The sequence below is a fragment of the Bidens hawaiensis genome, unplaced genomic scaffold, assembly GCF_021521415.1.
Source record: "Bidens hawaiensis isolate Kalapana, Puna unplaced genomic scaffold, B.hawaiensis_p1.1 tig00041311_1, whole genome shotgun sequence".
In the NCBI taxonomy this organism is placed as follows: Eukaryota; Viridiplantae; Streptophyta; class Magnoliopsida; order Asterales; family Asteraceae; genus Bidens; species Bidens hawaiensis.
The window spans coordinates 91,404-109,498 of NW_027497321.1; positions in this window are offsets into that span (position 1 = coordinate 91,404).

Genomic DNA, 18,095 nt, shown 5'->3' on the forward strand with positions numbered 1-18,095 from the left:
TATATCAAGAAACAAAACGATCTATAAAAAATAAGAAAAAATGTAAAATTACTTTAAACTATTAAATTAAATGATATGTATGCAATGCAACGTGTTGTCAGTTTAGTTTGCTATGTTATGCTCCTTTTTTACCGTTGTAGGTTTTGACTTTTGGTAATGAGCATTTATTATACTCTAGTATCTTTGACACCGTATGATCTTTTTTAAAACCAGAGTTAGAGGTCGTCACTGGAAAAACTGAAATTGTCATTATAACTATCTATCTTAAATGTTCTCCTTCTTTCACTTTAAAAATTAATGGGTTCGGTCGCCAGAAAAGAATTGGTTCACTCGTTTATACGTACTATAGTTTCTATATAAAACTGAAAATAGACCGGGTTCGGGCGAACCCGTAGCTGCAAAGGTGGCTCCGCCACTGCCTCCCGGCTAGGCCGAGTGCTCACAACTCCCTAGCCGACTGACTTGAAAGCGCCTAACGACTTCTGCAACCATGTTTTTAAGTGACGATAAATTGTTTATCGAATCACAACTTCTTCCTAGCATCATTAGCGTACACTAATATAACATGATATAAAATACAATCAGAAGTCGGAAATCAGATGTCAAAACTGAAAAGCCATAAAACAGAGGTTTGGAATACGTGGGATCATCTGAATGACTATATGTAACACATCAAAGATTGCAAGTAAACAAAATTCGGTCAATCTGATCTAAGCAATAATGACGATGATAACCGATGTTAAACAAGTTCAATTATTAATGAACAACACCTTTGTATTATTTTTAAACAAGTTCAATCTGAGTTTTTTCCCAAACTAGTGTTGATGGAAAAAATATTTACCATTTTAGTATTCATTGAAAACAACACCTGAATCCCCGTCGGGCTCTTTGATGCATTATATAACCACTGACAATCAGTTACAACTTCAATATGCATACAATTTTCATCAATCACCGAAATCTGAAGCGGCTTTTGGTGGCGTTACAATAAAGTCCCATGATAAGTCATGAACAAGTGTGTACTCAACACTTGTAACAAAAAATTGGAGACAAACGACGAATTTGTAAATAATCCATCAGAATATGTCATGTGTTTGAACCGCCCGTCACTTAGTAAGTACAGAAAAAACAAATAAGACAAATTGTTACAAGGCTAGAGTGTAATCACAAACATTTTCATATATTCCCAGAGAAACCCAAAAGGATAAATAAATAAATAGGTGAGATCACACTATCACAGACATAATCAAAACAAAACCAAAGGTGATAAAATAAGGGTCCTCCTAACCACACCCCAAACCCCCACCAGACGCTGGGTTTAGACCTTACCGTGGCGGTTTATTCGACGTGACTGATTTGATCGACGACCACGACGTCGATGGATGATTTAATTGGCGAAGTCTGTCGTTGTCCACAATGACGCCGCGTATAGACCTTAACGTAGCGTTTCCACCCCTCAATTATTTAGGTTGATTCCCAGACTTGTGGTGGCATACATTAGCATGGAAACATAAATTTTGGATACATTACATACAAAGGTCCAAATTCCCAACTCAAGAAAATGTCTTGGATGTTCGACGGTTATTTTCCGAGCCCGCCGAGGACAAACGACGAGGCAAGTATTCCAGATTTGAATCTGGCGCCGGCGGGGTTTGTAGATTATGACGGGGGGCGGCGTTACCAAATTTGAACCAGGTATCGTCACATGTTTATTTGGGTTACCATTCGTCATTAATTTCTGAAATTAGATTTGTTAACATATATTTTGTTAGGAATATTTTGTGCACGACCAACCGGATTGGTATTTGGCGCCTAGCAGCAGTTCGTACTTGTCACATCCTGAACATGATTACGGTCAGCCGTCATACCATTTATCAGGAGACCCGCATTACGTTGCCCACCTTCGTACCATTTTAATACCGAGGAGCCGTATTCATGTAGTCAACGTTCGTACCCATTACCAGTAGGTGATGCGTATCGGTCACAACCAGAACCAGACCATATTCTTGAAACCCCCTACGAGAATGTTGATGAAGATTACGGCAGACATAATTCTGACGACGATGGTGATAATTACATTCGCGAGGCTAGGGTGTCATATAAAACGGATATCGTACGAGACCATTTGTTTTGTTTAATAAAAATATTTTGTAATTAGTAGTTGGCTTGAACTTGTTTTAAATTTGACGTTAATACTGTTTCAGTTATTTTCTTCCCGTGAGGAGATGGAGGAGTGGGCGAAGAAAAGAGGTCGGGAGCATGGGTGTGTTGTTGTTGTCCAGCGGTCTAGGCCAAAAGCCGTGGATCTTGGATGCAATCGCGGCGGCGAACCAAAACTCACCGCCACAATCAGGCGTACAGGCAGTAATTTTTGGAAGCTTGAGGTCGTGAACGAGACGCACAACCACGACCCGTTCGTCTTTAAGGAGGGTCACGCGTATCTAAGGAGAATGACCGACGAGATGATTGATATGGTTGCGAGGTTACACGCGGATGGCTTGAAGACATCAAAAATAGGTCCACTGTTATGCATACAGTTTCCCGAAGCTTGCGTTATTGACAAGGACATACACAATCTTATAGAGAGCTGGAGAAAAGAAAATACAGTTGGCGATACCCCAATGCAGGTTCACGTTTTTTAATTTGATTTGTTGCAATGGATGTTCAATAAAATATATTAACGTCAAATAAAACCGGTTGCAGGTATTTGAAAGCTTCCTGATTAATAACGGGTTCGTTTATCACACATGGGAGAACCCTGCCACAAACCGCGTAGAGGACGTATTCTTTTGTCATGACACGTCGCATAAAATGTGGCGTGCGTTCCCCCATTTGCTGCTGATTGACACCACGTACAACACAAACATGTACAAGTGGCCGTTTGTTCAGTATATTGGCGTGACGTAGACGTCGAAGTCGTTCTGTATCACGCACGCGGTTCTACTTAGGGAACGCCAGACGGATTTCACATGGGCCCTCGAGCACCTGAAAGGTATGCTCGAGGATTCTATTGAGCCGCGCGTCATAGTCACCGACAGAGACTCCGCCCTGATGAATTCTTGTAAACAAGTATTCCCGAATGCTACCAGAAACCTATGTCGGTGGCACATACGTGAGAATATAAAGAAAAAGTGGAAGGGTATCTATGACAGCGAGGCAAGAGAAGATTTCGCTCTATTATGGACGGTCTTGTGTGAGTCTCCCACGTTCGATGAATACGAATATAACTTCTTAAAGTTGCAAGAAATGTTATTCAAAATTGGGAAAGAAAGTAAGTCGTTCTGATTATTAATATACAATAAGTGTTAATCTAGTAGTACATTTCATAAGTTTATTTTTGTTTCGTTTTCAGAGGTATGGGACTATATCCATCATAGCCGGCTGGTATGAGACAAGGAAAAGTTTGTATCTTGCTGGATGGCCAATCGGTTAAACTTCGGCGAGACTACAACAAACTGAGTCGAGAGTCAGCACGCGAACTTGAAAAGGCACCTTAACGGGGCCAACAAGACCCTCCACGCAATTGCGGCTTATGCCCTTGAGCTTATAGAAGCCCAGAAGATTGAAATCGGAGCAACATTTGAAAAATCCCGGATTACGTTGAAGAGAGACCATAACCTTCAGGTTTTTTACAGGCTACATTATAAAGTGTCGATTAAGGCTCTTACACTACTAGAAAAGGAGTACGGAAAGCTTGACAAGATGATCGAGTCAGGACATACGTGCCGACACCAGTTGCGAACGTCTATGGGTTTGCCGTGTGCTTGTGAGGTGGAGCGTTACCTTGATACTTTGGTACCTATTCCACTAAAATCGATAGACCCGTTTTGGAGGAAGCTTGACTTCGATCGAGTGGTCCCACAGGTAGAAGAAGAAGACTTCGAGGCAGAAATGGAAGAGCTTAAACAGACGGTTTCGATACGTAAAGATCGAAAACATAAAAGAAGTCTTTTATCGAAGATTTGGTCCGTTCTTCCCGGCAACTCAAATAAAAAGAGCCATAGAAACGGGAGGACCCTCGCGGGCGCCCAAACCTAAACCAACAAACAAAAAAGGTCGAGGCCACGAGGCACAGCTCGTATATCCCTTCCTCGTACCCCACTTCGTCCTCAAAAAACACTGACCAAACCCCCCTAATTCTTGGAGCGTTCGCGGTCGCAGTCCCATTCACAGCTTAAAATGCCCTCTCCTAAACCTTCAAAACAGTCGTCTAAGAAAAAGGAGACTGGAGCTGCCATAGGTTTTCCTTTAGTGGTTTATCCGGAAGATGTTGCAGCGGTAAATCGGTATAAGGGCCTTGTTCCAAGCTGGAGTTACCCTTACATCTCAAGGATCATAGACGTAAAGCCTGACGGTAACTACGGTTTTCGGGCAATTGCGGAGGGTTTAGGAATGGGTCAAAATAGTTGGAGGTAGGTTAGGGTTGCCATGAAGAATGAGATGGATAGGAACCCAGATTGGTGGAGGGAAAGATTAAATACGGAGCAACCGGAGTTTTTTGAGACGACCCGTAGCCGGTTAGATTTTTTTGAAACGGTTCATGATGCGCCCCGCAACCGTTGGTTTCAGTTACCCGCCCATGGATACGTCGTCGCTCAAGCAATTAATTGTGTTCTGATTCTTCTGGAGTCGCATAGCAGCCAGACCTTTTTTTCGATGAGAGAGGTACCAGATCGGTTTCGTGGTCATCCGGTACTGGCCATTGCTAATGTTACAGATACTCATTGGCTATATATACAACTTGAAGGGGATTTCCCGATGCATTTGCCGGTTTATACCTGGGCGAGATTTGCAAAAAGAAGAGGCTTACGGCTGGAGGGCCTTGTATGAAAATCGTATAAACGAGTACGTTAGAATCATGTCAAGTTGGCGAGTCGAATGTGATACAGTTGATTTAACCACTTGATTGAATATTTAAATCGATGTATCACAGCCACATATTATATGCACTGTGCGATTAAGTTAACATAAAAATATGTAATTTTATGTACTAATCGAATATCATTAAATATGAAGAACAATCGAACACGATGACATAGTTGTCCAAAATAGCATCCACACGACCACCATTAGTAGTCTTTTCGCCCATTTTAGAATGTTCGACGGGTGCAATATTCTTGTAACATCTACACTTAGTTTATTTGAAAACGTTTGGTATTTGTTTTGGTGAAACTTGGTGAATGAGTTTGGGAGAGAGGTGTCATACGCTGTTGTTTTTGGTGATATAGGGTTTATGAGGTGGTGGGGGGGGGGAGGTTGTTGAGATGCTTTAAATGTATTGGATTTGTAAACTGGAAAATATATATATATATATATATATATATATATATCCGCCACGTTAAGAGGTATACGTGACGTTTTTGTCCCATTATTTTCCGACATGTCATGAATCTTGCAGTACCAATAACCCCGCGTATAGTCCTTGACTTGGCGTTAGTGTTCCAATATTTTTAAGCCTGTAAAATATTGTTTCCCCCTCTTTCATTCTATATTTCTTGTTCAGGCGACCGATTCCCCTCTTCCCCGTATTATTCCGTCTTCCGGCGACTGTTTGACGATGTCTCAATCCAAGTCTAGACAACATTCCTCTGGGTCATCTTCCAAGCCTTCCCGTGCAGATGACCTTTGTGTGAGATGCCCATGTGGAGCCGCCACATGTTACCGGATATCCAGGACCGATGCAAACCCTGGTCGTCGATTCTTGTGTTGTGTAAGTCTTTAATTACTAGCGAATTAGGGTTCTAGTCTGTTAATCGACGCTGATTCCTTTAATTTGGCTTAGGTCAAATTTAGGTGTTAGTGTTGTTAGTCTGTTAATCGAATTAGGGGTTTTTGTTTGTTGACATATTAAGTCCATTACAGAAGGGGAGTTGTGAATGGCTAAAATGGGTCGATGATCCCACATGCCCTAGTTGTGAAAAGGTAATTCAAGCAATGGTGAATATGATGAACAAGAAAGATGAGGTTGCAAGAATGAAAACCAAAGAAGTAAGAAGCTTGAAGATGTTGTTAGCAATTAGTTGGTTTTTGTTCTTTGTTTATGTTTGTGTTTATTGACTAGCTGATAACATCGTATTTGTAGTATGGGATGCTGTAATCTTTGTTGTTGTTGTTTAATGTTTAGAGTTTCATGTTTCATCTATTTACTTTCCACATTATCAGTCATGTTGCAGCCATGATGAAAATGAGAAGGATCAAATTGAGAATGTTGAGAATGTTGTGAATGTAGTTCAGTTTGACAATGAAGCAAGTCAAATGGAAGACAAAGAATGTCAGTTGGGAGAAGATGAGTTGATTGCTTATTTGGTGCAAGATGATGAATTATTTAGACCAAGTGAAGAGCGTGAAATAGATCCGGGTGATGATTATGACCCTGAGGTTTTGAAAGCAGCTTTCGACTACACCAATGAGCTGGAGGAAGATTACTATCATGATTCATATGAAAATGATCCGGTGTGGGATTCTGACTAGTCAAACGATGATTGTCATTGGAAGTAGTATTGTACTTGGTTTGTGATGTGTTTTGTACTGTAATGTGTTACTTAAATTTGACATGATTAAATGTGTTGTAATGTTTGTATGATTTTCTAGGTATCGTATTTATATTAAAATAATCATCAACCGTTTGCAAACAGGGTATAGTGAAACGAAGTGGCCGTGAGAAAAAATGAATTTCTAATTTCTAATTAATAACGATTTTTTGTCTTTTAATCCACGTGACAAATGTTATTGTGTAATCATCTCTATGTTGAATCTATTGTGTTGATGAAAATAAGGATGGATGTTGTTGCTACGGAGGTTATTTATAAGACCATTCTCATTCGTGAACCTTTTACTAGTTTGGTTGGCACCTGTAATTAAATAAGAATCAAAATTAATTTTTTGGCAATAATTTATAATATTTCACCTATAAATTGATATTTTGTCAATAATTTATAATATTTAACCTTTCTAAAAAATCTGAATATACAGTTTTGTTTTATATTTCTTATATGAGATAAAAACTAATCATATTACATATAGGTATAATAAAAAATAATTAGTTGGGTTGGTTTGTGAATGAGTATGAAAATTTGAGTTAGATTGAATTGTGTAGGTGGAAGAGTGAGAAATTAGTTTTGTAATAAAAAGGAGAACTTAGTTTTTTAATAAAATACTGTGTCAATACCGACATTTTAAGTGCTGAATGTGGCGTTTGAGAAACCCTAGTTTTTGTCTACAAAAAGGCAATCCGTTATACGTTTTTTCATAACACCAAAGTTTATCATAAAACACACCCAGTCTATTACACCCCTCCACCATGTTTCGTCTAGATGTCGTTTCTCTAACGGCGCCCAAATTGCTCAAAACACCAACCTGTTTTAGTCATGTAGTCGGTTACTATTAAAACCAACGTTTGGTTGTGTAGACGCTATTTTGGAGTTACATGCAGGGGTGGCGGTTGTGTTGGCCCAAAGGAACACCCAAGTTATCCATGGTTATAAAACTTCGAAACCTTAAATGCTATCAGCGGAGGAGGACATGATTGGAATTACGCTTCATTCTTCTTACAAGCCGATATGCTTGGCTACTAGCTTGCCGTTCGACATATGGGTTCCAAAAGAGCCAGCCGAGAAGCCCCATAAAGATGAATTATTTCATAACAACATTTTGTAGTTGCCAAGAACAATTTTTAATGTAATATTTTGCTGTGTAAATGTTATTTTTTCAATGTAATATTGTTATTGTGTTTTACGTAATCTTAAATTTGAAACCCATCAGCGTTCTTGTATAATGCAATATAATGGTAATGTAATGTTTAAAATTTAAAATATAATAAAAGAGTTATAATAAACTAAAATAAATAGGAATACTAGGGTTTTTAATTGTTAACCGCCACGGTAATATCTTCAAGGAGCGTATAATGGTAACGTGGATCTCTAGAAACTGTGATAAGCCTGTAAAAGCCTTTGCATACAAAAAATATTGTCGGCCTTTACCTCTGCGTAAAGCGCTTACCTTTGCGTATATTGATTGCCTAAATATCTCTAACTGCTACATTAAGAACTTAACGTCGCGTATGTAGGTAAGGGGCAAATCTACAAACTCTGAAAAGCCTGTAACTCACCTATTCACTTTGAAGAGAAACCCTGTGTTTGCATGCGGAAAATAATGTACGTCTTAACCGTCACGTATAGACATAAACGCGGGGTAAAATGATAATAAAATTTTTGACCCCTAAAAAAGTTGCGAAGAAAGATATTCCTCTAAATTTGTAGTTCAGATTTGATGACAGTGGAGACGATAAAGTTTGTCGAGTTCTGTCTTTAAAAATATGTATGACAACATATTATTTCGAATATGATATTTGTTGGGTATTTTTATCGATATCGTTCATTGTTAATACAATGTATATATACATGGTATGACAAATAATAAATGCCGATAAACATGACCTTGTTTCAAGATGCCACATTTACGTAGTATTTAACGATACTGTAATCTTTAGAATACTCCCATTAGCAAACTTTGAGTAGTTTGTTTCACTATTTGAATAAAAAACAAAATTAAAAAAACAAAGAAATTGAAGCAAACGGGTAGGTGGTGTAAACTAGTTTTCAAACAAATTAAACATTGAGATAGACATTGCAGTAACAAAATAGCATCTATACATGACAGAGACAAACAACAATTGCTTAAATTTCGAAATCCGCCTGCAAATTTCTAGTCAACAAGTAATAGTAATATCAGACACCAGTCTTTACCTTTACTGATAGCTGGGCTTGGATGTTAGACACCCTCCTTTGATTTCCTTTTTGGGTTTTTGGGGCACTTTTGTGAATTATAAAAGGGGCCATCTAGGCATCTTCATCCCCTAGTTTTATATTAATATTAATAAAGACTCCAAAATAGCATCTACACAGCTACCGATATCCACTGGACAACCGCCGTAAAGTTGACCGACGAGACCGTATTATATATTAATAATAATGTACTTCAAAATAGGATTCACACAGCCACAATTTTATCTTTTATCGCAAGCCGAAATTTGATTTGCTGGGTAGATGCTATTTTCGGGCTACATTGTTATTATTTTGTAGGTTATTATCGTGTTGAATGGGTGGAGTGGTGTTGAGGACTAACGATTTATTGTGGTATTGAGCCATAGATTATCGGTTGTTATATAGTTAGTCTCTGATCCCTTAACCGTCACGTTAAGGCCTTGACGTGGCGTATGAGGGTAACTCGAAATAGACAAAGTCCGAAAAGGCTGCAGCAGGAGCGTCTTATCGGCAGCGGTAAGCTAATAACGCGGCATATAACGCTTACTCCAATATTGAATAGAACCGGCTCGGCAAAAACATTTGTTTTAAATTTCTAAACGATTACATTAGAAAATACTATTGTTAAAAATTTATATATCATACCGGCATGAAAAAAACATCATAATCGTTGCTTAAAATTTACAAACGATTACAATAGATAAAACTAGTACAACAAGACATTAAAACATATTGTAGTTTAAAATAGCATCTACGCAGCTTCGTCTCGCCACCTTATTTCCTTGATAATCTAATGGCACGCCAATTACGGGGTCGTGGCAATACACTCACTTTGTTCTTCTTTTCTTGTTGTTCTTCCAACAACTTAATGCCAACACCCCACTGTTGATCTTAATGACAGCTTCTATCCCAAAGAATAATAACTAGACCAAAATAACATCTACACGGCCAACGTTATCTCTTTCAGTTGACACTTATTTTCCTCTTAATCATTGAAATTAGAGTTGGGGTGAACATAATAATTATCTATGTATTGGATGGATACAGGGTTAGTGAGGTTTCGGGGTTAATTTATAATGGAATTTTTTGTGAAATAAAGGCGCGTATAGTCCTCAAAGTGGCGTATAAAGATAACAAAGTACATATAAAATCTGCCAACATGTAGTAACCTGTCGTCCTAAACCGCCAGGTTTCGTACCTAACGTGGCTTATACGACCTCCAAATTTTGTCTACAAAAGCCTCTCCGAATTACCATTCGTTCAACCACACCCTCATTCATGTTTTCAATAAAGCCTTTCACATTGTTTCATGCGGTCGGTTACTATTAAAACTTATTGTTGGTTGTGTAGATGTTATTTTGGAGTGAAATGCAGGGGTGGGGTTGTCGTTGCCCGATGGAACTGTTAGGTATCCCTCGTCATAAATCTCAACAGTGCCGTTTACAGGCACTGTGGCCGCCATTAAATGATGGAGGGAAGAGTTTGGGCATTTCGACAGACGGGTTCCAATGAACATCTAAAAGAACCACCCGAGAGGCGCCGTAAAGATGAGTGAATTCCTTTAAAAGAACATTTTCGTATATGTCAACAACATCTATAAAATGTAATACTATGTTGTGTAAATGCTACTTTTTGAATGTAATATTTGTAGTGTCTTCTAAATTAAGAGTGTTTCTAAGTTCCTGTATCTTTATAACTGAGAATTGATGATAGTGAAGACGATGATTGTTGTCGTGACTTCACTTTCAAAATATGTACGAAAGAATTGCGTTTGATAAGAAAATATTATTGTGTTCTTGTGTAATGTGTTATGATCATGATCTAATATTTAAAATATTTAAATTACAAGATATAATAAAAGTGTTATGATAAATAACTAAATGAGAATTAACAACTTCATTATAGCATCAACACAAATTTGATGACAACGGCCACTGCTCGAACTTCGAAATCGACGTACCACATTTTTTCCTTAGGGACTAGCAATTTTTCTAGATGCATATATGTTTATATGTTGAGATGCTGATTTACATTTAGGGACAAAATATATTTAACCGTTACGTAAAGAACATAATGCTGCGTATATTTGGTCAACTGGTCTCCGACATGTCAGGAATCTTCCAGTACTCAAAGCCTGTCTGATGTACGATTAACATCACGGTAAGCTTTTAACGCGACGTATAGTATGTTAACATACTTTATGCACCCCGACTTTTGTGTGTAACATATATACCAACATGACCATTACATCCAACACCCCAAAAATTCCGCAAAATATGGAGAAAAATAATGACGGGTTTTTCTGTTCTCAACCGGCTCCAAAATCTGCAAGAATCACGGACAAAAATTGGAGGCGTGTTAGGAGGCCGTCTATCGTAGACGTTTCAGGCACGTCGTCAAGTACTCATTCGGGAGGTCCGGAAGAAGTAGATCCTGTCGAACGCCCCGAACAAACAAAGATTTTTGCGGTTGAAGTTGAAGAGTCTAGGAGTTGGTCGAAGGATGCCGTTGATTTTTATAACAACGGGGATGCACCGTTTTGCCATACTCGTTTCATCACCAAACCTTTAGATCGTAACTTTTGGGGTGCCCTGCTAGGTTTCGAGTCCAACGGGTGTTTGTCATATGTTTTGAGTGACTATTTAAATTTAAATTATATTACAACAAATTATATAGACCATGTATTATTGTTACGTATTATTTTTATATCACGAAATTGTACAACATGTTGAAGCGTGGACACTTAGAATGATGCGTGTTAGACAGTCAAGGCTATTAAAATATCCAAGCGAAGAACAACGTTGGACGGTGTTGCCTCCTGATTTCTACGTTCATATAAAAGATGCGAACTCGTTAGCCGCTAGGGAGATGGCCGGTGATAAAGAACCATACCCTCCATTTTGGGAGGTTGATTACGTTTATCTCCCATTATGGATTCAACAATCGGACTAGCTCCTCGTTCGTATTGATATGCGGACCATGGTAATTACCCAATATTGGACCGACACGAGGTGGAGGAATGAAAAACGACGTTATGTTGCGTACTACATTGAGATGATAACTTCGTTTTTCGCGTGGGTTCTTGATGATATTCACTATTGGACTAGGTCAACTCACCACATGAAGTATGAAATGTCTGTTGGTTTGGTTGAGTTAGATGTTCCTCAGGATAATGGTAATGTTTCTACTGCCGGGGTTCTTGTTTGCATGATGATGGAAAACCTTGTTAGAAACAAATCTATGCTGATAGAAGATGACGTTGAAGAGGCTTGTGTTAGATACCGTCATCACATGGCAAACCAACTTTATAGATGGCGTTGTATTTGAATGTAGTATTATGTTCACATTTTATTGACTTATGTTTACCACCCCCATCTACAAACCAACCCTAAACCAATCTTCCGTTATAAAAGTGTTTAATTGTTTTTTATTAATAATTGTTGTGTTTTTTTTTATTAATAGTGTTTAAAAATATAAAAAATAATTTCTTTATTTAAAATTAAACAATACATATCTAATCTTTAAATTACAAAATATAATAAAAGTGTTACAGTAAACAACTAAATGAGAATTAACAATGACTTGAAAACAGCATCTACACAAATTTGAAGACAACAGCCACTGCTCCAATTTCAAGATCGATGTACACACCAATCTATAATATCCTCACTGACCGAGAATGTTATCAACATGCCTTCAATCTCACCCCCGTGGCTATTAATGACCAATAAACATGTTCATCTTGTCCGTGTTTGAAGAAAGGCTCCAAAATAACATCTACACAGCCACCAATATCCGCTGGACCAACCGAGTTATATTAAGCAACAAAACCATATTCTATATTATTTTTGGCATGGTATTATGTCTAGGATAAGGAATTAAATCGTGTTGTATGGGTGTGGTGATGTATAGGATTGACTAGTTTTGCACTTAGCTTGTAGTTTATTAAATGTTTTATAGATGGTTTCTAGGGGTGTTAACCTCTGCGTTAAGATCTCACCTTGGCGTATATGGGTAACCTGGAAATCTACAAAGTGTGTGAAGTGTATTCAACCTCTTTACAAAGCATGCAAAATTAAAGTCGGTCTTACCGCTGCGTTGAGGCATTACCGCGGCGTATATGGCTTGAAAAGCCTGTAACAACTGTAAAGAGTCTGCAAAGCCTGCAAAAATAATGCCGGCGCCAACCGTGGCGTTAACGCATAACCGCGGCGTTGAATGATAACGTCGGTAACACTTACCGTCCCCTAAAGCCCTTAATGATGCGCCTAACTATTGTATATATTTATTATACATATGTAAATACATATGTTTAATATAGTTATTTTTTATGTATTTATTATACATATTTAAATACGTATGTTAACTTTATTTAAGTGTGTTTATTTTTAAATAAGGAAGTTATTTTTCATATTTCTAAACACTTTAAATAACTTAAACAACTGTTATTAATAAAAAAACAATTAAAAAATTATATTGATTTAGTAAAAAGTATTGGAATGACAAATAATCTGAGATTGTGCAAACTTACAGCGCATATATACGCAGCATTATGCTGTTAACGCGGCGTTTTGTGAACCAAAATTTTTGTCTACAAAACCCCACTAGGATTCACCATTTTTTCAAACACTAAACATTTTTGTCTACAAACACACCCTCCGATTCACTATTTTTTCTAACACAAAACTTGAAAATACAACACACCCTACTCCATGTTTATCATAAAAGCCTCCTCCATGTTTCCTCTATACAACATTTATCTCAGCACCCCCAAATTGTTAACAACACCTTCCTGTGTTACTCATGAAGTCGGTTACTATTAAAGCCACATGTTGGCCGTGTAGACGCTATTTTGGGGTAACATGTGGTGGTGATGGTTGTCGAGGCCCGATGTAGCAGCCAAGTTGAGGTCATCGTAGATCTCAACTAGTAATGCTACCAACGGAGGAGACCTGTCTATCGTACTTCTCCTCCTCAGTGGTGCCAGCCATCAGCTACTTGTGTTCCGACAGACGGGTCAACGGAGGAGACCTGTCTATCATACTTCTCCTCCTCGGTCGTGCAAGGCGTCATCATCTACTAGTGTTCCAATAGACGGTTTCCACAGGACATTCTAAAGAACCACCCGAAAGGATAGAAGAACATTTCGTAGATGTCAACAACAATTTTAGAAATTTTTTTAATGTAATATTGGTAGGGTGTTATTAATAATTTAAACTTACAGTTATGTATTCGAAACCAATCATCATGTAATGTGTTATAATTATAATTTAATCTTTAAATTTCAAAATATAATAAAAGTGTTACAGTAAACAACTAAATGAAAAAGTAAAATTAATCATAATTTAATCTTTAAATTCATAGTAATGTGGTACACACCAATCCTCGATCCACGTTGACCGAGAATGTTATCAACATGCCTTTAATCTCACTCTCAGAACTATCAATTACATTTACTTATTCAAAACCGATCATCATGTAATGTATTATAATCATAATTTAATCTTTAAATTACAAATACAATAAAAGTGTTACGACAACTGCTCCAATATCGAAATCGACGTACCAGATTTTTTCCTTTAATAGTAATGTGGTACACACCAATCGTCGCTCCTCGTTGACCGATATATTTTTTAAACATCCCTTTGATCTCACTCTCGGGGCTATCAATGACCCATAAACATGTTCATCATTTCCGTGTTTGAAGAAAGGCTCCAAAATAACATCTACACAACCACCAATATACGCTGAACCAACCGAGTTATATTGAGCAACGAAACCATATTCTATATTATTTTTGGCATGGTATTATGTCTAGGATAAGGAATTAAATCGTGTTGTATGGGTGTGGTGATGTATGGGGTTGACTAGTTTTGCACCTAGCTTGTAGTTTATTAAATGTTTTATAGATGGTTTCTAGGGGTGTTAACCTCTGAGTTAAGATCTCACCTCGGCGTATATGGGTAACCTGGAAATCTACAAAGTGTGTGAAGTGTATTCAACCTCTCTGCAAATCATGCAAAATTAAAGTCGGTCTTACCGCTGCGTTGAGGCATTACCGCGGCGTATATGGCCTGAAAAGCCTGTAACAACTGTGATGACTGAAGCAACTCTAAAAAGTCTGCAAAGCATGCAAAAATAATGTCGGTGATAACCTCTGCGTTAAGTCACAACGGTGGCATATAATGTTATCATCGGTAACACTTATCATCCCCTAAAGCCTTTAACGCGGCACCTAACTTTTGGCTATAAAAACGACTACCATCAACCATTTACACAAACACTTTAGTCTACCATATCCCCCTCAAAAATGTTTCTTAGCAACGATATTTCCTTCTCGACCTACAATTTATTCAAAAATCATCGACCCTATTTAAATTATTCAAGCCAATATGCTTAAAACCATATAGTGGTTGTGTAGACGCTATTTTGTGGTGACAAGTCGTAGGGGTAGCTGTGGCAAGGTAGAACTCTTAATTAGTCCACCTTCATATATCCCATCAATGCCGATTACAGGCACATTAAACTCCATTCTACCTTGGAGCGGGGAACACCACGCACGGACCAGCTCAAACTACCTACTACTTCACGAAGATGGACCGAGGCTTTTAATGAATTCGGTGCCACCTCAAAAATACAAGCATGAAGTGATCTCACATGGAATGCTACCATCTTACAAGTGGGATATATGTTGAGTGATTTCTTTTATAAAACACGCAGCGACGTACGGATTGCAATGTTATGACCTAATTCTATTTGATAAGATGATATCACTGTGCCTGATAGTTGTCGTGTATGTGTTATTTTGTAATTCTATTTCATCCCCTCGTTTTATATTTATTTTAACATATAATTATTAAAATTGTGTATATAGGTCACGTGGAAAATTGTGTATAAAACCCCGAACCCCCTATCACAACAAACCAAACACTTCTAACATATTTGGTGTTGTGTACACATATAAATACAACTTGTATTAATTAATTTAACACAAACGTTATATCATACGATATATATATATATATATATATATATATATATATATATATATATATATATATATATATATATATATAATTTAGTATAAGCATATTTTATAAAACTGTTCACGATGAAAATACATGAATTAGAAGTGTCGTGTTTTAATAAAGCAAAGCTTATTATTATTAATTTATAATTATATTACATGTATGTGTGTATATATATATATAGACACACATATAAACGAAAACTTCTGATCAAATTTATAGACAAGAAAACATAACTAATGGATGTCGGTTGGATGAAAATATCATTTATATTTAATTTTAGTTATGAGATATTTATTTCATTATTAAAAAGATTTAAACAATGAAAAAGAAATAAAATTACCCAAAACTGGGCTGGCCAGGGCTCGAACCTGCGTCCCTGGCCGGCTGAGTACATAGACGCACACCTCACAACCATCTGAGCCAGGGTCAAATGTTGATTAAATCATAACAACATAAATTTAAAAACCCAGAAGTCGATTATCACTTAATTGATCTTAAACCCTAACCATTAAAATCGATCAATCCAATCTAAGTTCGTTCAATTAAGTTTAGGGTTATTATAGGATAGGTTAGAGCGACTAGAAGGAATGAATCAATTACCATAAACTGAGACCAGAAGGAATTAAAATCGTTCAATCTATGTTCGTTCAATTAAGTTTAGAGTTATTCATATACGCAATAAGCATAATATTGATCATGGTTTCCAAAATTCGATTGTCGGTATGGCCGAATTAGGAATGTATGTTATGATGAATGATTTGATTCCAAAATTGAGGCGAGAATTAAGGTCCAAGATAACAAAACGGGTTGCGGGTTGTCAAATGGATACGGGTAAACGGGTAAGGGTTTATGGATCAAAAGGCATAATATAGCAGTTTGGTCCTTTGAATATAGAGATGGAAGTATATTGGGGTAGTAGTTTATGTTTTGGTCAAAAATGCCAAGATTTAAAAGTTTATAAATGTGTTTTATATAATTAATTAAATAAATAGTTAATTTACTCGATAAACACGGTTTTTCATTGATTAAATTCTCTAAGAAAATCAAAATGGGTCGGGTTACGGATACAATCTTAATTGGAATTTTCGAGTTGTTACAATAATATCGTCTCATTTTCGATATAAAATATATATATACAAAGTATACTAATATTAAATGGCGATAAATATGTCCTTGTTTCAAACGTTTCGTCTTTTACGTAATATACAATGATAATGTAATCTTTAAAATGTGAAATATAATAATAGTGTTACACAAGTTACGTTACGTTAGAACGAACGAGCGAGTAATTACAAACTAGTCCTAAGATTTTTAAAATAGCATCTACACAACAAGAACATTAACGACAATTGCTTCAATTGTCAAAATCCGCCTGCAACCTTTTGTTCATCGATTAATGGTAATGACGCACAACAGTCATTACTCCTAGCTGACCGAATTCCAAAATCCCTTAAACCTTTTGGGATTTTCGAGACTGTTGGGATTCATGAAGGGGGCCCTCTAGGCACGTTCATCCCCCTCGTTTTATATTGATTTTAATAAAGACTCCAAAATAGCATCTACACAGCCACCAATATCCGCTCGACCAACCACGTTAAATTGACCGATGAGACTGTATTCTATATTAATAATAATGGACTCCAAAATAGCATTCACACAGCCCCAATTATCTTGTTAATTTCAGACCGAATTTATCGTGGCTGTGTAGATGCTATTTTCGGGCTCCATCGTTATTAGTTTCCAGGTAATATATTGATGAGCGGACTTAAATCGTAGACCGATGAGACCGTTTTCTATACTAATAATAATGGGCCCCAAAATAGCATTCACACAGCCACAATTTTCTTGTTTATTTCAGACCAAAATTTGCATGGCTGTGTAGATGCTATTTTCGGGCTCCATTGTTATTATTTCCAAAGTATTACGGTGATGTATGGGTGGGGGATTAACAATTTTTTGTTGTATGGAGCCTATAGATATCGCCTGTTTATATAGTGGTTTCTGTGGTGTTCTAAATGTCGCGGTTAGAACTTAACGGTGCTTATGAAGGTTACTCGAAATCCCATAAAGCTGTAAAAGGCTGTCAACTACTGCAAGAGGAGCGTGTTCACCGCCCCGGTAAGCGTTTACCGCGGCGTAGGATGACGGCGACTGTTGATAATGAAATTGTTCATTTAATTGTTCTAAGGAATATAAATATTTTTTTAAATTAATTTTATATTAAATATATATTGTTTATTTTTAAATAAAGAAATTAGTTTAACCTATTTTAAACACTTTTTTTTTAAAAAAAAACACAACA